Genomic DNA, 23,464 nt, shown 5'->3' on the forward strand with positions numbered 1-23,464 from the left:
CACCTCCCTCAATGGTAAAATACTGCAGCAGGTAGTCCATAGAGGTCACTGAGACCTTGGAGACACTCAACACTCAAATGAAAAAGTCCCCAAGCAACCTGACCTAACCAGACCTTCTTGGAACAGGAGGCTGGAGTAGATGATCTCCAGATTGCCTCCAACCCACATTATTCTACAATTTTAACTGCACTTAGACATAAAAACTCATTGAATGTCAGAGGCCGGAACTGGGAATGAGCAGAAGAAAGAAGCAGATGCACACAGACACATTTCTGTATTAAGAAAAACCCACAAAACACCGAGACTTCTCGTGAGCAGTTCATTCAAAGAACGTGGGTTACTTATTATTTTATATCACAATAATATCTTTATTCTGATCTGTTACTAAGACTAAAAGTTACATTTCAAATGAAAATCATCTGTTGACACTAACAGGAGTCAGTGATGTTCACCGCATGGAAATATTCTGCACCCTGGGGCACTTCCCAAAACTCAAACCCAGCTTTTAAATTAAATCCTGACATCTTATTTGGCCAAGAAGTGACTGATCCAGTCATGCCAGAGAGCAACTACAGAGAGGCGGTGGGTTACTGTTAATTTACCACAATTCAGTTTTTAAACCAGTTCTGTTCACGATAATTCCAGAGGAATGTGAAACCTTGGTTTTGCCTCCTGGAAAGGCTCAAAGGGCATTATAATTGGAGAGTCATCAGGGCTAATGGAGAAGAATGGCAGGAGATACCTCAGAGAGGTATTAGATCGTTTTGTAAAGCAGAAACATCACAGAAAAGCCTCTGATGAGAAATAGTGACCTTATCCTCAAAGAATCTAATTCAAGGTGAATTGAGATGCAGAATTTTATCAAAGACAATTTCTTTTCACTAACAATTTTGTTTACATCTTGGGTTTTTTTTTCTCCTACCAACTTAATCGCATCCAATTCTCAATGTGAGCTGTATCCAGCACGTGCAGAGGGCAGCCTCGCTTCTCAGTTCACACGTACCAATAATTAGAAGCTTCATAACTGTACTTAGCTCCACTTACTGCGATGAAAGATGCAGATGTCTGTTTTAACAGCCTCTGATAAGCATTCAGTTTGATCAGCCTGTACAAATACCCTGCAACTTGTACTGTGCAAAAATTTCTTAACCCACAATTCATATAAAAGTACACACTCCCAGTGTTTAGACTTCTGAAGCTGAGATTTCTAGGCCACTCAAGAGATACGAGTGTACACCACAAACAAGTCAGTAGCTAAGAGCACATTTTCCAGAGCCATTTGGGGTCCCAGCGAACTTCCAAGAAGCACTTGAACAGCCCAGCAATCACCACCGGTACCCTACATTGTGCTGAAGCACCTCTGAATATCTCTGAATTATCTATTTATTTAATCTCAAAGTCCTTAAAAGCCAGCAGTAGAAATGAGTTAGGCTCTCACCATGAAAAAGTATGTCCTAAATATACATACGCAACATATGTAAGCTAGTCACCTAAAATAAGCTAGTCAGCTTAAAGACACTGCCATCAATTACACCACCATTACAAAAGCAGCTTAAAATGCTATAGAAACTTCTGGAAATAGAGCTTTGTCATTTCTGGAAGTGTTATGACAAATTCCTGATTATTTTAATAAGAATGATTACTTAAGCTTCCTTACATTATTGAAAATCCTACACTGACAATAGAATTGTCTTTTGTATTGGCTAAATAAATCAGCACAGTAAACAAGGGCAGTAATAATCATTTTCAGTTAGAAGGTGAGAGCAAAGTCAAAATGGAGAACACAGAAAATAATCATAGCCTTACATTTTAAAACACAGCTAGCATTCCCAAAATCACTTAACATGGTTTTTGTCTTTTCCCTCAGTTTTAAACTGCTATCTTTCTAGCTATGAAAGCATTGTTGTGCAGAAAACACTGGGAGAAGGAAACCCATTAACCTCTACACATACCAGGTTTATACAAGCGCACAACAGGAATAAATTAGCACCATCTCTAGTATCCTTATACACATATACTCATAACACTGTGAAAATCATTTTCCACCACAAAGGTGAAGGACCGAGTCCATACAGGACCAGGTGAGCAGACACAGGGGTGCAGGAAATCAAGCACGCTGTCTTGTAACTAAATATATTTTAAATTAGTCTAACACGTTTATTGTGTTGGAAATGTCAAAAGATGCTTGGAGTATGTAAGTGTTCATTCATAACTTTCCAGTAACGTGTAAGTTGAATATGACAGTAGAAAAATAAATGAAGAACTCCAGCTCAGATAAAACTCAGCTCTTTCAGACTCAGGCCATGCAAGGGCATGTCTGCTGAAGCTGCAGGTAGGCGAGAGGGACAGCTGCCCTGGTTACCTTTTCTCCCTAAACTCAGATTTCTGGTTACCTTTTCTCCCTAAACTCAGATTTCTGGTTACCTTTTCTCCCTAAACTCAGATTTCTGGTTACCTTTTCTCCCTAAACTCAGATTTCTGGTTACCTTTTCTCCCTAAACTCAGAGATTTTTGCATAGGTAACAGTTTTTGAAAAATTACTGCTAACTTCCAATTTTTCCTTTGATACAAGTCTAAGAAGTAGCCTGCAGTAACATCTCCAGTACTAACTAAAAAACTCTAGGTAGAACTGTCCACCAGCTGACCCTGCTATGGTTAGGAGAGCATTAGGCAGCCTGGCAAAAAGCCACATCCAGTTTGAAATGGGTACTGAAAATTTCCTCTGTCAGATGAATCTTTAATCTATTTATAATCTACAATGTTTCCTCTAAACAGCACTCCATGTCTTACCTTGTATCATTTTCCACATAAATGCCATGCCACAGAGCTAAAACATATGTCCAGATAGAAAAGTGGATTTATTTTTTTTTTTTAAAGCAAAACGTTTAAGAGGCTGAACTTATTAGAATTTGATCTACAGTCATTATTACCAGAACAACTCGAAAGCAATTCCTGTCATCCTCCCCGCTGCAGTGTTTCAAAGCCAGGGCCCAGCTACAAGACGCAATCCTTTCCTTTTGGCAGGTCTTTTGATTAGAAAACCAAAATAGCGACAAAAATTTTTACACATCTTCTGATGCTTCTTTCCAGGAGTAAGGGTCTTCAACCCACATTCTTGTGAAATTTGTTTACCTAACAACATATTTTTAAAATTCTTCAAACAGAAGGAATTTATCTGACCGTAAGGCAGCTGCGTCCTCCCGCCCCGAACCCCAGACCCCCCTGGTGCAAGAAGGGGCCGAGCAGCGGGGGTGTCCCGCACGGAGCGGCCGGGTGACATGGCATGGCAAGGAATGGTCTGCAATGGGAGAAGGTGTTTTATCAGCAAGTGGGAAAAAAAAAACAAAAACAAAAACCAAAATGTGCTGTCGTGGATGCAAATGCAAATGTTGGAGCTATTGCCACTCACGTGCCTCGCTAACAATCCTCTAGGACAGCAGGCACCCAGAAATTCGGTTTTCTTGCACACAGCTTCATTACGTCTGGCTGTACAGAACAGCAGTAGCAACAAACAAGTTTGAAACTACAAAGAGCCTTTCAATAGCTATTTTACTCTTGTACTACCATCTACACAGTACTTAGTTTCTGTAGCTTCTGAAAGGAATTAACAAAGAAAAGATGTGCTGAGGTTTCACTATGATTATTTTCTGTATCTGATGATGCACCATTCACCGTAGCCAGATTTAAGCCAAGCTGCTTAAGCTGCATGTGTATTCAGCAGAGAGGATGGGTTAAGCTTTCCTCTCTCCGAGCTGCACATGATGGTAGCTGGCTTCTGGAGTTGAATTTGGAGTCACTGGTAGCACCGGCAAGCCTCACCCAAGCCCAGAGACCACCTCTCCACATCAGTACACGAAGCGCAGCAGACAGTCCTTGACCAAAGGAAGGACACGAAGGAAGTCCAGCTGTGACAGTCCCCACAAGATGTGCGTTGATGTTAGGGGATCTCATTAACAGCTGTTGATGTACTTTTCATTCATCAGACAAAGTTTTCATCTCAAAACCACAAAGGCCTGACCTTTCCCAGACACACATCATGCGGCCAAGAACTGCAGCACTGCACAGCAAAAGGGGCAAAATGGGGACCAAGGGTGGACGAGACAAGCACCCCGATAATGCCCTCTGCAGCACAGCACAACCTGGTACCTGTGCCCCAGATGCTCAGCCAGCCAGGTACCTGAGCCATTCAGTGCCTATCAGACAGCAGGGCTACCAGGGGAACTCTCCATCTGCTTCGTGTAATGCCACTGGACAGTGTGTATCTGCAATTCAAGCGTTATGCTGGTACTCTTGCTATTTTAGTTCCTTCAGCGATGCATCGGCCCTCTATCTGCATCTCACATGGGTGAAACACAGGAGGCAGGCAGCGGGAGAAGGCAGCAAGTCAGCAGCTATGTAGGATAACAGCAGAGCGAGGCAGAACCATAGAACTGTTTAGGATGCAAAAGACCTTTAAGATCAAGTCCAGACGTTAATCCAGCGCTGCCAAGGCCACCACTAACCCATGTCCCTGAGTGTGCATCTACGACTTATTTAAATACCTGCAGGGACAGTGACCCCACCACCTCCCTGGGCAGCCTGTGCCAGTGCATGGCCACCCTTTTAGTGAAGAAATATTTCCTAATCCCCAACCTAAACCTCCCTGGTGCAACTTGAGGCTGTTTCATCTTGTCGTCCCCCGCCTATCCCCCCCCACCCCACCCACACCCCTGCCAGGCATCTGCCAAGAGTGATCAGCCCCCCCAGCCCTTCCTCTCCAGGCTGAACCCCCCCAGCTCCCCCCGCCCCCCCTCAGCCTTGTGCCCCAGCCCCTGCCCGGCTCTGGACACGCTCCAGCCCCTCTATGTCACTCTTGAAGCGAACCCCAAAATGAACCCAGGGTTCAAGGTGCGGCCACACCAGTGCCAGGGACGGTCACTGGCTCGCCACACTGTTTCGGACACAAGACAGGATGCTGTTGGCCACCTTGGCACACTGCTGGCTCACGTTCATTTCACCATGCTGAACACAAGAAGCCTGGAAAAGCTGCAATCCTGGCAGCAACACTGCACATAGCCTCACTGCAACAGTGAAATGACTTGAGACGGTTGGGCTTTTTTAAATTATAAATACTTGAAATACTTATGTCTCAGACAACATGATGCTGTGTATTTCCATTCACACCTGCAATAATTATGCCTGACACTGAGATAGTAATTATTTTTATGATGCTGCTAAAACATTAAATTTTACCATGCATATTTAAGCAAGAACAACTTCACTTTTCTTACGATTGACAAAAATACACTCTCCTAGAAAAAAAAAGGAACCCTTTACTCTTTATACTGCTTTGGTTAAACCAGGCTCCAAACTAGTCCTATGAGTCCTTGAAATTTTCTGGAGTCAGGTGCCAGGAAGGAACAGAGGAAAGGACACAGCCCCTAGTTCCTGTTCTGTTCCAAACTTCAAGACTACCTTTTTCTTGCTGTTCATAATTTTTCATCTTGGCTACAGATATGCATACGATTCTTTAATATCTTTCTTTCTGTAGGTCATATTCTCATTACATTTAGGTATGCTCTCTAAAATATACTGAATGAGAGCTTATTACTGTGCAGTTATTCGGATGTTTTGGGATCAACGTTCCCTGATCCATGAACAGGCTGGCAGAGGAGACTGGCCATGTACCGGGAGAGGAAAATTCCAGCCATGCAGGACAAACTGCTCCTCTTCAACAGAGCTAGAAGCTATGTGAACACCTGGAGCAAACCCAAAGTATTTAGTATGTCCAAGAAACTCAGTTACCCAAAAGAGATATTTTTTTTTCCCCTGTTTTACAACATTTCATCTCTTTCTATGATTTTACAGAATTCAGATAACATAAAATTTCTATAGTTTCACATTAGGAAAACAGCGTCAAAGACTACTAGAAAGAAAAACCAAGAGAAAGCCCTGCTGCCAGCAGTGTTAAATGTTGACTCAGAGAGAAGTCCCTCTGCTTGGAAGGACCAAACACTGTTCCTCAAGCTTCTCGTTCATTCCTCTACAGGAACGCTTTGGACTTGGCTCTAAGCTTTCAGATGACAAGAAAGCCACCAAGGCAACAGCAGTTGGTGGAACAAGACTAAAAATGCCTTCCCTGTCCCCTGCCCTCCTCCATGTAGTACCTACGTTTAGGACAGTTGAGGGCTGTAAGGGCTGAAGTCCCCTCTGGTGGGCAAGGCCTGGGCCAGCAGGTTGGTCTGCAGGAGACACGTGGGCAGCAGGCAGAGCCCTTCAGGTATGAAAAGAAACTAAAAGAAAAACCTAATTTACCTTTCACTTTGGTGTTCTTATGGAGACGCACAAATACATCTCAACTTTTATAGCCTTTAAGGGCAACACATCATGAAATTTAGTCTTTCAAACTGAATTCAAATGCATCCTTAAATTACAGAAAAAAGGATTTTGTTCCCATAAGCTGGCAATCAAAAACAGACACACTAAATAATGTGGCTGTTATAGGTCTAGGCAATTTTATTTTCAATACAAAAAATCCTTCTTATGCAAAAACTTTGATTAATTATTTTGCATCAGGAAGAATGAATCTTTTTTTAATTGTAGCAAAAAAACTCATTATTGATTAAAATGCCATTTTAAGTAAGACATTATGGAACTGAAAGATCATTTCACTTTCCAAATTAAGCATACAAACCTAAAATGCAGACTGTAAGTAAAATGCCATATATTGCATTGGAATGAATTTCCAATAATAGTAACTATTTTACATTGGTACAAACAAACTTCGTCCTAATTAGATTGACCTTTAAAAAGCTTCTTAGGCATTTGAGAATTGTAAATACTTGAAGTATGATGCATTCACGTCCCCTTTTACTCAGACAACTCTGAAAGCCTTGAAGAGCAGAACGGGGGCCAATTCCATCCATCCTGCAACTCTGCTGGGGTCAGCACAGCCAGGCCTTGGACGAGCTTCATCCCTTCTGACCCCGCGGTGCCCTGGGGGCGATTTGGACCTTGTGCGCACATCAGCACGGCTGGGAAACACAGCAGAAGCTACAGCAAGTAGTTCCTTGGGAGATGAGCAAGTGGTTAATGGGGCTGAAGATGAAGAGGTGTCGCTGTACCAAAAGAAGTAGAATTTGTGTCATTTGCCCATTTTCTTAAGATACCTGCTTTGCAGCACGCACCCAGACCACGGCACACGCCTTCCCGTGCGGAGCCCACCCAGCCTGCTCAGTGCACGTTGCGTATGCCGGCTTGCGAAATGCTGCGTATGGAATACTTGCAGGTCCACACAGGTAACTTGCAGATACGGTCTCAGAGCAATTTTCTTTTATTGATGCTGAGCTTATCCTTGCTAGAATGAAGAAGTGCATTTGATATAAGGGAATTTATTTCACCAGTTTATGATGCCGTTTCACAGTATGTGGACCTCACACATCAGAGGACAGCAGAGCTCATGTTTCAACACTCAGACGTGTCATCTCACTCTCCCCACACCTCTCCTGCCCAGTGACCACTGCACAAACCACACAACCAGCATAATAATAAATAATAGATGATCTTACTCAGCTAGCGACTGTGTACAGAAGGGCTGTAGAATTTGGAATAAAACTGACAAAACATAGCAACAAACCCCAGACTTTGCCTGCAATGGAGAACAGAGAGAGATGTGTATTTTATCAAGTCTAGGAAAACTAGAATCAGACCCATAAAAGTGTTACTTATATATACAACTACACCATCATAAAACCAACACAACCCTGCCCAGGTTGTCTGCGATGGGCAGGTATGTGCAACCTTCCCTTCAAAGGTAGTTTGCATCCTAAGGATGCATCGGTGCCAGCACAGCTCACCAGCAGCGAGTGCATCACTGCATCAGTGCTACGACTCCCTTCTACCTGCGTCCACGGAAAGCCTACTGCACCTCATCACCGCCTGCACTCCTGATTGTTCGTTTGAAACTGTCAATTTAAAACATTTCTCTTATGAACTTTAGCTCTAACTAGACTACAGAGACTGTGAGTGTTCCTGACAATAAAGGAAGATTAAGGCTGAGAAGGACAAGCAAGTATCATAAAAATAACAGCGTATAATTGGGTAGCCTACCATAGCTGGGGAAGAGAAACGAGCAGGTCAAGCAATCGAGAACCAGGAGAAATGACCTTAAGAAGTTCTGTCTGGGGACAGACTGCCAATGGTCTCATCAGCATTCAGCTCCACCGCCACAGTCTGGAGGAGGAAACATAATGCAGAAAATGGAAAGGAGGGAGAAAGAAGAGCACTGGGGAGAAAAACATCTTTCTTAATTCAGCCAGGGAGGAGATGGAAACCAGCCGGCTGCAGCCTTTTTTATTATTATTTTTCAGTATTTTTTTTTTAATGCATCCTCTGGTCTGTAACCCGCCCACTAATACATTTTCAGTATCACATGCGATCTTTAAGAAGAAATATTAGTGACTTACAAAGAAAACAGTTGGTAGAAAGGTGCTGTCAGATCTTTTACTGCATACTCCTGTTGTTCCATGCGAACAGAGAAGGGCTTTGGGTGGGATTTTCAACAATGCTCAGCAGACTGAGGTACTCAGTGATTTTCAGCAAGAGCCAGACACCAATCTACCTTTTATGTCTTTGAAAATCTACTTTTACTTGTAGGCTTTTCAAGACAGATTGTGGTTTCCTAGGTGTTTATATAGCTCCTTCAGCATTTGGGTGTTACAGCAGCATAAAGTGATATTGAGAATTGGCTGTTTTCTGTCATCTAGCTTTTCCATCAGGTTTTTACAGCTTTTTATAATGAAAAAAGATTTTTTTGGAAAAAGGACAATTTTGTAAATGCATACATATACACAATTTTCATACGTGTTTACAGGTTATCAGTAAGAATCTGAAAGCCTCCAGAATTTTTTTGTTATGTTGCCTTCAGAGTTCCATTTTTCAACCATGATACTTTTGCCTGCATATTTTCAACAAGAAGTGATCTTTTTTAAGTTTTACTTCTCAGCTTTTCCAACAGAGGAGAAAATAAATTGTAGGTTTAACAAAACAAGGGAATGCCACTCAGCTAAGAGTCCCTGCACATGGGAAGGGCGGGTGCTCCGCATCCGTGGGCTGCGTGGGAGCAGGTTTTTGGACACCAGCTGAAGCCCCTGCGATGCCTGTTCCACACTCCCCCCAGCATACGCTACCCAGCGGAGACTTGGGTCTAACTATGCCCTTGAGGTAGCACCTGCCCAGCAGCCCCAGAGATTCAGTTTGCAGTTTCCATTATTTCATTGCAATGTGATCATAATCAGATAATAGTGACTAAAGACACATGATGAGGAACTTCCTCATAACCTCAATCGCTTATGGTACAAGGGATGAAAAATAAGGCAAACACTGGCAGTGCTGCTTGCCTTCAAACCCATTTTTTTCATGCTCTGGCATGAGTTTTGATTCAAACCTTCAGATAAGGAACGGTGCAGAGCCCCTGCACACACACGGAGTTATTCATACATTAAGGTTTATTCCCCACATTGTTGCTTCAATGATGTAAAATAAAATATGTTCATTTTCAGCAGGGATAAGCACTCTTAGGAAAACACCATCCCTAGGTGAAATACATATGCAAAAAGACAGAATCAAATATTCTCACCAGGCAGGTTCCCTTCTACTCTGCTCGAGTCAAACATGAAGACAAGCTGCAGGAGGTAAACCCATATCTGCTATGCCATATGTCACCCTATCATACTTATCCTCAGACCAGTTGCCTCTTTCAAATGTCATTAAAACTGACTACACTGAAAAATACCTTAAGATCACAGCATCTGTGGCGCTCCTGACCCATGATATTTAGGTCTACAACAGATTTTCACCAATATGCTATGAAAGAGCAAGCACATGCTCCATTCACAGGTATGCAAGACTTGGTCCCTCAAGGTGATGACAGCCCTCAGCTCTCATCAGCCTTCAAGTGATGAAGATACTCAGCAACTCCTAAGATCTGCCCTGCACTGGATAAAAAGTTGTACAACATCTGGAACTAAACATATATCTCACGTAACTTAGCTAACTTCTCACTGCAGCTAACAGAAGTGTAAGATTTGTTATTAACACTGCACTCTTTTCATATTAATAAACAATTAAGTGACGCATTCACTCACAGTACACTCCCTCTTACTGCATTTATTTTCCCATAAGGCTTTTAAACAAGTTGATAGGCTGAAACCTGTGCAAAATCTAAAGGAAAACAGCTGGGCTATTTCTCCTATGGAAAGTCGAATGAAATCAATGCTGCACTCACTATGTCCTAAATCATCTGGGATTCACCTGTCCCTGTTCTCTGTGATGTATCAGCCACGGCTGGCACTTCAGCTCACAGGTCCCACATTTTCCAGGCCAGGAGCCCAGCGTTTTCCCTCACCAAACCTCATTCTGATGACTTTTTTTTTTTTTTTTCCTTCCACCCACACGCACACTTTTTCTGGAAATTTGGCTGAGATGCAAAGAGGTGTGAGATCTGAGAGGCTTCAGAAAATGCAATGAAACCCATGTGATCATTCTTACATTGATTCATTGGTGCTCATTTTCACATCGGGATGATTTCGGAAAGGACTAACAACAGATTAGCTCTGGCACTTCTAAAATACAAACGAGTGCCTTGAGTTTTCAACAAGTCTTATTTTGCAAATGGGAACCAATAAATATAAAGAAGTTCTGAATTTGGTGAAAAAAAAATCTCTATTGTATATACACTTAATTCATTTTAGATACCATCAGCTCCAATTAATACATGATGCTGAAGGAGAGGCCACCAACTTGACCGCATTGGGCTGCTATGAATCACTCGTCCTACAACTTCATGGAGCTCCAAGAGCAGCGTTTACAATTAAGACCTGCACTCAGCTCCACCAGCCGTGGAAAACATGGAGCACTGGCACAAAAGCTGCCAGGAACACAACAGCACAATGAAAAGCAGAGTCGCTGGAAGCTAACAATTCATTTTAAGAGCATGCCTCCCCCTGTTCCACATTACCGGTGATGGCTCTTGTAGAGAAAAACCATACTGAGCAAGACGCAGGTGTCGTTTATGGCAGAGATTTGTTCTCAGGACTTCCAGGGATACCCACGGGCTCAGCCAGATGGGACAAAGTGGAGCCCATCTCCTTCGGCCACCGCTCTCCCCTACTGCGATGCCATCCAGACACAGCCATAGCTGCCATCTCAGTGTTATACCAAGAGTTTCAGGAAATGAGCAACTAACAAAACAAGCAACAGGATGGAGAGTTAATTCCATGGAGACCTGGCCATCCACAGCTGAATTTAGGTGAAATGAATCCATTCAAAATCCAGCCCACTACTGAAAATAGCTACAAGACCATCCAGGGATTGTTTCCTGTAAACTACAAAAAGCATCACAGTGCAGGTGCAGAATTTGGGTCTGGTCCCCTAGTTTAAAGTGGCTGCAGTTTCAGTTCACCTATTATCAAAATGAATTTAATACCTCTTTATAAAGCATTTGCACCTGCCATCTCCAACTAAGCACTGTGTTATCATTATGTTACAGACCGCCACGTATGCTTGTGCCAAATTATATGAGACTTTAAATCTGTCTGTAACATGCAAGAGGCCCACTGCTGACAAAAATCTCCTTGAGCTAACACAGAATAAAAGAAGATTGCTCCTACGCCCAAGTTCATACAGTCTAATTTAACATAGGTCTAGGCACACTTTGGCAACAGACCTATAAGAAAGCACAAATTTCATTAATTCTCAAGTACTAGAAAAAATACATATAATTCCAACCTTTGTGCAACTTGTTAACACAGTTCTTCTTAAATTCCTCTAACAACAACAACAACAAAAAAGATTAATTCTTTAATGTTAGACTTGAGACCTGAACAAAATTACCGAGGATGCACGCCATACAGATGTCCTCAGGCTCCCCAGCAGGCTCGGTTCTCATCTAGCTGACAGAAATCCAACTACAGCAGCAGTGGTTTCCATCTCCTAGAAGACAGGGTTGCACTAAAAATCTTTTTGCTTCTCTTGCAACACACACAACACAATGTTGTGTAGATCTGCGTTGTCCTATACATTAGAGATGTGTACATCTCAATTATTTGTTTGCTCAAGAGACTTTTCCAAATAGAGAGCAAAGGCTGACTGAACACCACCTCTCTAAGGGCCGTGTAACTTGTTCAAATAACACATGTGGGCTTTGCAACATGAGATGAATCATAAGCCATCAGCTACGCAAGAAGCGTGGAGTGATGTACTTCATTAACCACATATCCTGCTGGATTATTACTGCTCCAACAAATAACAATTCCCGTGCCTATTACTCACTTTAAAATTCCCAGATACAGAGAACTCTCCAAGGAGAACAAGGAGTGACCTGTGTTCTTCTCCACAGTGCAGCACCACGCTGGCCCTGAGGACAGTTTGGTGATGAGCTTCTCGTACTCCAGCTCTAACTCTTTGCTCTTCCACCCTCCTTGTTGTCAGAAGTAATTACACTGTTCTTTTTCCTCAAACGGGCTCTCCTCGAGGTTTCTGTCAGCACAACCACAGGGACTGGCTGCAGACCGAATCCAGCTGGAAACAATCCAGCTACTTCATTCACATCCTTCTCGTGGCCCCTCCATAGTCCCAGTGCAGCAGATGCTTACACGGGTGATGTTCTTAAAGCATGCAGAGAGCACTCGAGTCACGGGGGGCTACTCGGATACTTACCTGCATTTCACAGTAAGATGTAAGAGGGCAAAATTATTTTATTTGCAATATGGCAGTTGCTTTCACTTGAGGAACCCGACTACACCACTATGGAATTGAAGCCATTTCTTATTTTCTATATCATACCCACTAGAACATTTTTACAAGCCATGAATGCAAGACAAATACCTTGCTTTTAGCGTTCTGGAAAATGCTTTCATCTGTGCAGGTGACAGGTTAAACAGCTATTTCTAAGGCTTCTCTATTTGCTCCAAAGACCTCAAAATGCCCCACAACTTTTTGGAAGAGCCCTGAGCTCAAATGGTTAGGGAAGCAAAACACTGTTTAAATTTTAAAAATGATCAGGTTGCCAAGCATGGAAAAAAAAATAAAAATCAATTGCTGAAGTTCAAATACAAAAACATTGTGGTCTGAAATGAGGTTTCTTATTACTAAGTTCTGCTTCAGTTGCAGCAAAATACTAATTCAGACTGGATTTTCAGGCAGTGCAAACAAGTAGAGGAAAAAACCCCAAACAAACAACAACAAAAGCCCACAAAAGAGGGCAGATTCAGTTTTTCATTGCCATGAAGTCCACAGCTAAGATTCATACAAGCTAATTGCATGACAAGATTACTCAAAACATTTCACATTACACAGCAGGTTTTGTCCATAAGCTTCCTAGAGAGCCTAACAAGCAATATAGGAAATATAAAACCTGCATTAATTTTAACTTCTGACTAGACCAATGAAGAGTCCATACAGTTTATTAGCATCCTCTTATCCCCACCAACAAGACATGGCAGACAACTCCACAGAAGAAACAGCAGAACTATCACTAGTGACCTTCCTACATTCAGAAAGAAGAGGCCAGATTTCATTAGTATTCCTATTAAGACAATAGAGCCTCGCTGTAAATTACTGGTTATTAGCAAATTAAATGGTACAGAACAGATTGCTTCTGTGAGCAGCTGCAGCATCAGACTCTGCGGCTCTCACCCTCACACTCCTACTTGTCAGGGCAGGCTGCAATGGAATGATCCCTCAGCGCTAGGAAGAATTAATACATCGTGGCGTTACTGAGCTTGAGAGCTCAAACACAGAAGTAACTGCATGCACATTTGCTGCTTCCAGAAGATGATGATCATCAGGATCTCACCAACAGCTGTGCTACCTCACACCAGCATGTCATTTACTGTTTCCAATTGCTCCAGTCATCGTCCTACCAGAGGAGCCTGAACAGCTCCGGAAGAATGAAGACATGAGGTCGGGGTGTGGCTGCTCACTGCACTCAGGATGCTGCAGCTCATCTAGGACAAGTGAAGCTACAAACCATGAGTGGGACCAGCAGACCAGGAACCCATGATGAGCCCTAGTCACGAAGCGGGAGGGAGGGAGAGAGGGAGGAGACCCCACCACAGACTGCAAAGGCAACCAGGAAGAGCTGAGAGAGCTCCAAAGCCAGGGGAGCAACGCTGTTTGGCTCCTTGTCTTATTCAGTACTTTATTTGGGCTCTGGACCTTCCAGTTTCACCTTTTGAAATCCCCCCAGAATACTTTCATTATTTAACAGCTTTGTCTCTGTGATACAGGTTTGTTAACTCTACACATGTGTCATGGGACGTATGCAGGCAAATGGGAAAACCACCCCATCTTGCAAGGGTTCCCTGGATCTCCCACTCATCAAATACAAAATAAAAACAAACCCCACCACAATCTTAGTAAGTAAAACCTTACTCTCCACACAGCAAATTCTAGAAGGAACCATAGATGTTAGAATATTTTTGTACGATAGCATTATATCCCTGGTAGACTTTTCCCTTCAAGTACATCTTTTCTTTTATCTTCTCTTGGTCCTTTATCATACAATAAAGATTAATTTTGAATTTCTACTGATTGTATGATCTTGGACTTCATGAACAAAAAGCTCTTTTTATGGGAGACATTAATATTCACAGTGAAAGCCCTGAACTTCCACTTTCAAAAAGGTTTAATAATTTCCTAAACCCTCTTGATTTTGTCACAATGAGTTGTATTCAGGCTAACTTTTCTACTTGTCTTGGGCTATGTCATTTACCCTGAGCCTTGTCTGGGTAATAAGCACTAGTCAAGTCCCTTATTCATTAACTGCAATTTCTTTTCCTATTATCTGTAACAGATAACTTCTGCGCAGAGCAGAAACTTGGGAGATAAGTGGTATGAAAGTACCTTTCCTCTTCTCTTCAGGCACTGTCCATGTAATCCCATGCCTCTGACCCAAAAAAACCACACACACACACAAAAAGGACTTTAAAGGTAGAAAAGGTGAGTGAGGAGCTCGTCATTCCAGGCTTTTCCCAGCTTGGTATTACCCCCACTCCAGAGATGGCCAGGTACTCCTCTGGGGCATCAGCAAGGGGGAAGAAAACTCAGCTCTGAACATAAATCAAGCAGATGCCTTTGAAATAGGGCTCCTTTTGCCAGACCACTTCGAGCAGAAGCTTCATTCCCTGGAAACCTGGGGGCACATAACCCCACTTCTAGAGAGGGCTCCTCACAGCAGGCACCCAAGGTTAAAGAAAATTCAGTAAAGAGTTTCTTAGATTAAAATGTCCCATTTAAGCAGGGCATAAGCTTTTGAAGGGAGATGAAAAGCAGATGGGAATACATATCATTGAGATGCCTCCTCCAGTGAAGTCAGAAAAAGGTGGGGTTTTTTCCTTTGGTTGAAATACTTTGTTAGTAAAAATTAGGAAAAAAATAATTTGGACTTGGGGGAAAGAAACTGGCACATACCAACAGTGTCCTATTTTAGTAAACTTGGCTTAAAAATACGTATTTGCTTGGCTGTCTTGAACCTGCGGTGCATGACTGGGATCAGGGGATGAGTATCTCCTGCCTTCAGAGAAAGCCAGTGGTGCACCCAGCCAGGACAAACAGCATGGGCTGCAGCGGGATGAGAGCACAGATCACCAGGATGCTGCGCATCATCCAGCTCCTCTTCCCCAGCTGCCCCAAAGGGTCATTCGGATGATGATACAATGCTTCACTAGAGACTCAATCCAGTTTCCTTCCAAGCCATCTTTTTTCTGGGTGCTATCACATGCCTTGAGTAGTGATAGAATTAAGTGCAGCTGCTCTCCAGATGACATACCGCACTGAACATCACATCTCTGATGATTTCGTACTGACAAAAAAGCTTTGAACCACAGTCTAAATATTTTGTTCCTTAAAATATTTAATAATACACTCATTTATTATTCTGTACTGATCAAGAGATTTCAGAGAATCACACAGTAAATTTCTGTAGCAAAGTTGTTAGCGCTGGGCACAGCTAACTTTTAGCAGTGCTGCTCTGACAGCTTTGATCTCCTTTTTGTTTCGTTGCCAGTAGCAATACAGGCGTTTTTTCCCCCCCATCCTTATTTTTGCCTAGTTGAGTATTGATGAGGTTAACAGGATTATTCACTAGCTGCATCCTACCACCTGCTCTTCTGATCCTTGGCTTTCAGGGCTTTGAATACATTGTACACATACCTTGGGCTCAGTTATTACAAACACTGATAATCTTCTACTTCCTCCAGGCTTGTTTCCATCTTATTTGAAGATAGCTATAATTAATAATCTCCTTTTAAGGTCTAATTTCTTTTTAGTTTAAGTCAACTTTCATCTCATTACTAATCTTCCTTTTATTTCCAAGGAGACTAAAGTAAGAGAGTGAGCAATAACATCTGTAGAAAATAATGACATCTGTGAAAAAATATTTAATTACATTTCTTTAAATACAGGAGGTTTTACTTTGACTTCCAAATAACTGCAGAACTACTCTGATATTAGCGTTCAGCACACCCTTCTATCCTCCCCCACTTCCCTGTGCTTACTGACAAGAAGTGCTCCATATCCTAGTGTAGAAAGACTGTTTCCACACCTTTTTGCCATTTTATTTCACTTGTATTTTTTTCTACCACTTTCCCATATACTGCTCCAGATTGATGACAACTGTTTCTTTCAGTCTGCAACATTTGTGGTATTGGAACAGGAATTTTTTGGTTCTGGCTTTGGTTTAATCTACATATGGAAGACAGCATCAGGTAGCAATCAATCTTGTATATTGGCAATAAAACACCCAATAAAATAGCATTCCTCCAGTCTATGTCTAAAGGAGGCGTATGAAAATAAATTTTAGTACATTTGATCGCATTCTTTCTAAACAAAGTTTACTTCCACAAGGCAAATCATCAACATAATTTATGGCCAAAGTCCTTCCAACAACGGAAAAGCTTTGCTTTTCCTACTTCCCCATCTAGTTAAATTCTCTAGGGGTGGAGCTGACAAGCTGATTCTTGACCTCATATCCTCTTTAATGTCTCAAGATCATCTAAGTCTGCCTCGGTGAAACAGCAAAAGAGCACGTTTTCTCTCTTTTTCACATAGAGCAAATAATCTGTAGACTATTTATATGATGTAACTACATTGTAGGTCATATAGATAATATAATACTCCTAACTGAAGGAATGGATTGACGTTCAAAGGAGATCTATTGTTACAATGCATGGAAGACAGTGTATACACTGCCTAAGGATTCTAAAAATCTTCAGAAGCAAAGGTATGAAGTAATAGCACATTAAAAGCAGTAAAACCCCCATCTGATCCATATACAGAGCAAGGCAATTTAATAAACCAAAAAACAGTATTCTAATAGAATACAATATACATCATATCTATTAATACAATATATTTATTTAGGATTGTCTCCTGGACAGAAATTCAAATCCCCCTTCCCCTGTTCCATCGTCTTAGTGAAGTCAGATGATTATGCATGCAAAATTATGCATGTTATTTCTTACATTTCAATCTTCTGTAAGATTAAATGGGTCACATCAAAAATTGTCATTGACCTGAAGCTGACTGGTTATCTGCTACGAAGGTGGTATTTTAATTACCAAAGTTAATTACCATCTCTGTGGAATGCAATTTCCTAACTTTGTGCTGTTGTGCAATAGGAAATGGAAAGCACAAGCAGTGCAGAATCCACAGAAGGTCTACACAAAGGCTTCTGTATGACTAATTGGTCTGAAATTTAATCAGTTAAATTTCTGTTTCATGTTCCTTTGATAAGATTATCTTAATTACTTTTTACAGTATCTAAGTAGGAGAAATAAAGAAAAAACAATCTGCTGAAGGGAAAAACTAATTCGTAAGTCTAAAGGGAGAAAGGAAAATAAGGGGAGGGGGAATACACATCTGTTGATTAGGCTACGTAAAGCTCAGATGTTATATTACCAGCACGTCACGTTTCCAAATAGTCACGAATATACTGAACTGTTCATGAATTTCAACTTTTACTTGATCAACCTGCACAATTTTTTTTTTGTCCTCATCTTCAAAAGGCTTCACGTGAAAACTGGTTATACAAAAAAATATGCCAAAGTAAGAGCAAGAATCATATTGTCCCATCAGCTCCAACCCTACCCTTGTGATGTAATAACACTTTCTGTCATTTTACGCATTTCATATGATGGCTGTACTGCCTCTACCATGGCGGTGGGGGGGGAGTATGATATTTGAGGCACAAAGGTTGAAGATAAAAGAGATTTCATCTGCAATATCAAAGGTCCCACAGGGACTTAAGCATCTCACCAGCGGAGAACCCAGGGGCACTTTTCATTTTTACCTTGTCTCGGACAAAAGCGCGACTCACGCTAAGGATGCCTGCGCTGCCAAACGCCAAAGTCAAACCCGGAGTTCCCTCTGGAAGCTTACCTTTGGATTTGTCTCAAGAATAGTTTATATATGCAAACTGCCACATCAATTCTCACACTCCCGTAACATGTAGCGAAGGAGCAGCAGGGAGAAGGCAGCGCCACGGCCCAGGAGCGCCGGCAGCCCCCGTGGAGGCTGTGTGCAAGGTGCGAGCAAGCCCACCCCTCCGCAGCGCTGTGCCGGGAACAACTCCATCACGCTGCCCCACAGGGAAAGCGAGGAGGAGGATTTATTTTCACCTATCACTGCTAAACTTCCTTCTCTCCATCACTTCCCTGCTGGATACTAAGGTGACAGATTTGGGCTCCTCTGATCTTCATAACGCTCCTCAGGAAGAGGGCAAGCTCTCCAAGCATCCTTGCCCAACTGTCACGATATTCAGCTCAAAAGGGAGCCGGCACGCACAGCCAACAGAGCTCCCCTCGCGCCTGGCCCTGGAGAGTCTCCGAGCAAGAAAATGCTCTGGGAAGCCCAGGAAAGTAGCTATTCATGTGGGTAGAAACAAAAAATCCAGCCCCACGTGAGAACAGTTCTGAGCGGGCACTTGCAAACTGCACTGGAAGCATGTGTGCGCTGACCCCACTAAAGCGTTCCCATCGGACCATCACTGTCCTCCCTCCACACGAGCCCTTGGATGGAACACTGAGGGGGACCAACATGTGTGGTCCCATTACACTGCTTCAGTACTATTTTAGAAGAGATTTGGGATCATCTCTCCAAACTCAACAAACTGCAGACTTGTTATTCAGACACAGACTAAGCCACTGGTCAGGGGTTCACCGTGCTCACAGGGCGCTTTACAAGACCTCTGCAGGTTAATCCCCCTCTCCTTAAAAACCCAACCACTCTACATGCTTCTGATTTTAAAAGTACATTCTCTTCTCTATTCAGATATGAACTCCTGCATTGGAGCCAAATCGAGTTACTTAGTAGTATGTAAAAGCTGTTAGACTTTAATTTGATAGAAGAGGTTCAGTATTTCCAAATATAATTTTTTGATAAATGTGATTTCTATGAAATTAAAAGAGAGTAAAATTAATGCCTGTACTTATTTTGTTTCAATTACGTCAACATTTCATTTGCATAAAATATTGTTTTCATTCCTCTTTAGTGCAACACATAATAAAGCTTTGTATTTTTAATTTATCTAGATGAAAAAATATGAAGGTTCTGCAGCAGTGTGGAGAATCTTGTTTAAGAATAATTTCAGGTTTGGCTTTAGCTGAAAATCAAGATTTGGGGCTGCCAGAACTTCTCTTACAACACAAGTCTGATCCTTTATATAACACAATTTATGTTATTTTAAGTCTGTACCTTTTTAGGCAAATAGTCGCTTGAAGCCTGCCTGTCAATATGACTGCAGGTCTCATCCTGTTACTGTTTTTCTTCTGTGGTGGAAATAATCCATTACATTATTAGCAGTGAGATATATTTGTATTAAAAAAGAATAGGCAATAATTAAAATCGAAAGATCCCTTATCCAAATCCTCTGAACTCAAAGGGCTGTCCTCACCCATACTCATGGATACTGAGTAAGGTCCTCTCTCTCTGAAATTAAATGAAGACTCTGAACAACCAGGAGTTTAATTACACTGCAGACACATCCACAAGTGCAAACTGGAAATGACAAGAGATAGAGCATGATCCCAGTCTTTTGCTCCTTGAGTCCTAGAAACTAAAGGAGAGAGGAGGTCTTTGAAATATTACATTCTCATATTTATTCAAGAAAATCAACTGAATCCCAGAGGTGTTTGAGCCTCCTCATCCTCATGGAATTTTTTACGCTTGTGATAATTAACAAAGAGATGGACTTAAAAGGAAGACACCTTTCTTGTTGCTGTCCATAAGCCATTTATGAATTGGATAAAAATGCTGCAGCTAAATGCTGCAAATAAGCTGGCAACCCCACTGTTTTCTAGCAGTCCTCTCAGCTATTTTGATTCTCCAGACACGTAAAAGACAGGAGTTATGCATTAATTATCATCCAATATTCTTAATCAACATCAACTATAAAATTCTTAGTCAAGCTCTTGATCACAAACTTAATCATGCCTAGCCCAAACTGAGTCACCCTGTTAAGTGGGATTCATTAAGAAGGCTCTGCTGTCACATCATCAGACACTTTTCAAATACGATACTTTTTTTAGTGACAAACATCATCCAGTTGAAGCAATCACTACAGGGGCAAAGACCGCATTTAATTAAATAGGATGGACATTTGGCTTCGCATGAGCTAAACAGCCATACAAGAAAGTGGGATCTAATGCTCCAGCTCCATCACTTATGTATTATGAGCTATTTCTGAAGACCCTTGTGATACCTATTGGTCTAGCTAAGAGAGTAGAAACCTGACGAAGAAAAACAGCAAAGTCAAATTTATTTTTTGTAGGTGTAAAAGGTAACAAGTCATTCTCAGGGTAAGCAATAATTGGAGGAGTAATTACAGCTCCCTTAGGGTGTTGATGCACATCTTACTCCAGGTAGTTTAAATACCGAGCTCCATTTGTAATGTGCTGTCTTCTCATTTAAACATACAACAGCTCTCAGCAACAGCAAGGGTGGCCAGGAGCTCCCAGGGCAGCCCCCACAGCCTACACAACTGGAATCGTGTTTTCCATCGCTGGAATAGTCACTGGTCCCTCCCATACACTGCAGCTGAACACCCTGGATCAAAATACCACGCTGCCCGTCACACAGCATCAGTGGAATGTGTGCATTCCTGAATTTATTATGAAGTCATTTTTGTTTCCCCCCAGAGTTTTCTGTAGGCACAGGGAACAGGACATGGGGGAAGCATTATTTTTGATTGCTTGATACCTGACAGGATTAATTCTGTATTGCTAATATAGGGTCAATCAAAATGCACAGATGGATAGTTAAAATACACATTGGGGCAGCAAGAAAATCAGGCATTTTTTTCTCCTATCAAATGCAAGTAGATAAGTCTTTTTGATGGACAGCTTGGAAATCCAGGCTGATTGTTCTGTAAATCACTACAGTCTATAAAACAACACTAGGATGAGGTAACCACTATGGCAAGTAAGCACTTAATAAAACTTTGAATTGTTTTTTCTATGTCTCAGGTAAAGACAAAAAGGAATCATAAAAAAAAAATATCAAAATATGTTGACAACTGAGAAATTTCCATTCATCCAACACATGATATGTTCTAAATACAACTGAATTCCTTGGACAATTACAAGTGACTGGTTACTGTCTGAGAAACAATCCTTTTAACATTCATTAAAAGATTTATGCCACTCAGAAGTTACAGAACAAACGGAATTTGCACTCTTTGAAAATTAAATGCAAGCTTGTACCTGATTTATTACAGAGATGTTGTAATCAATAATAGAATTGAATCTTAAAAGCACAAGATCTCATCTGACAGTATAGCATCTTCTTCATCTGCCCTCCCTGCAACATCTAACTTGTGATCCACGGCATCTTTGGTAATACGAACCCACTTTCTGCCAAAGAAGAAACATCTCTTCTTATTGATTTTTTTTTTTTTTTTTTTTTTTTACACCGACTACCTAGGTAGATTTAATAGTGCTCTTTCACCCTATTTTGTATGTGCACAGAATCTAATCCCACTTTCTAAGTCATATCTTTTATCAGAAGAAAAATGGGTCTGAATGGGCACTCAGGCAGCATTATCTCCAAAGAAGATCCATCAGTTACCCTTGTTAATTAACTAATGCATACCCTTTCTTTATCGATGACAAAACCTGGTGACTTTGACCTTTCAGGTCCCAATCAGACCATTATTCACTATTTTTGTCATTAAGGCTTCCTACTTGGTAGGGTCTCATAAGATCTTCAGGCTAAACATTCACTTTTCTTGGTATGGGGCCATCCAATTTGCTGGTTGTGCTTCACTTCCACACCTTCCAGTGCTAGCACAGGAGTTTCCCTTCAAACACCACATGGATAGATTTGCCTGCTACATCCCGTAAGCCTGTTTTCACCTCGTGCTCTCCACCATAGCTCCATGCAGTGCAATAAAGTTATCTGGGACACAGGGTCTCCCAAGCAGCAAGTCCCCATCCCTGTGGGAAGCTCCCCAGTGGAAGAAGATGACATTTTCCTATCTGATAACTAGGCAGGTTATGCGTATAACTGCGATAACTAGGCAGCTTACATGTATAACCGTGATAACTAGGCAGGTACCAGTATTTCCCACTTGTGGGCTGACCTCCAACAAAGACTGGAGGGCCCGCTGTGTATCCCAGACCTATGACTCAGCAGGCAATATGCTGCATTAACAAAAAGGTCTGATTAACCAAAAAAGAAGAGTTAACCTCTGTTTTCTGGATAACGTGACAAAAGCTGTGGCTACCTTTATGTCCAGCGATCTGGACATCAAACCCCATGTTAAAAGAAGAAAAAAAGATGACATTTAAAACCCAATACTTGAAGGGAAATTTTGAAATCATGCACAGAATGCTTCTTACAGAATGAATAAGAAATTTAATGAGTAAAACTTCTGCCGCACTTTCCTCCTTCAAAGGAATTTCTTTCACTGACAAGTATTGCAATTGAAATTTCATCTTTTCAGACATCTGTATTGTTCAAATACATCTCATGCCTACTGTACACAGCCTCCACGCAGAGGCACAACCTCTGTGGGCTATATGGAGGTACAGTGCACAGAACAGACATATACAGGAGCGTCACACAGCTAAACTTTCTGTACTATAACCTAAGACGATCCCCCTACAAGCAAACAGTAGATCAGCATGCCATGCATTAGTCTGCAGCACTGGTATATTTTAAGGTTATGCAAAAGTATTCATAGCTTAATGCATTAACACATCAGTGCTACTTTCTATACATTTCTATGCACATACACTGCATTTTATTCTTAAGCAGGAAGCTTCTACTAATTACTGCAAAGACTTCGGAACTTTTTTCAAATCTTTTTCTCCAAAAATAACTTTGGCCTTCCTCCAAAGGTCTGCTCTGGGAGTACAGTGATAGAAGACAGCAGAATATGTTTCTCTCTGCTTAACTCCAGGCCAGGAAATCATTTATTCCCAGTACA

The 23,464-nt window shown here is 41.6% G+C and overlaps 1 protein-coding gene across 4 annotated transcripts in view; it reads right to left on the reverse strand.

Moving 5' to 3' along the window:
- Window positions 1-23,464, reverse strand: part of LOC101920190 (contactin-4) — a 339,023-nt gene that overhangs the window by 239,632 nt on the left and 75,927 nt on the right. The window contains exon 1 of one of the 4 annotated variants that reach the window (XM_027790641.2): window positions 11,872-11,967. The exons of 2 other annotated variants lie outside the window; for them this stretch is intronic. The gene's annotated coding sequence lies outside the window, so the exon portion shown is untranslated. Of the gene's footprint in view, window positions 1-8,088; window positions 8,190-11,871; window positions 11,968-23,464 lie in introns of those variants that run through there. One more of the 4 variants, XM_027790643.2, reaches the window with a different exon arrangement.

The sequence above is a fragment of the Falco peregrinus genome, chromosome 5 (assembly GCF_023634155.1).
Source record: "Falco peregrinus isolate bFalPer1 chromosome 5, bFalPer1.pri, whole genome shotgun sequence".
Taxonomy (NCBI): domain Eukaryota; kingdom Metazoa; phylum Chordata; class Aves; order Falconiformes; family Falconidae; genus Falco; species Falco peregrinus.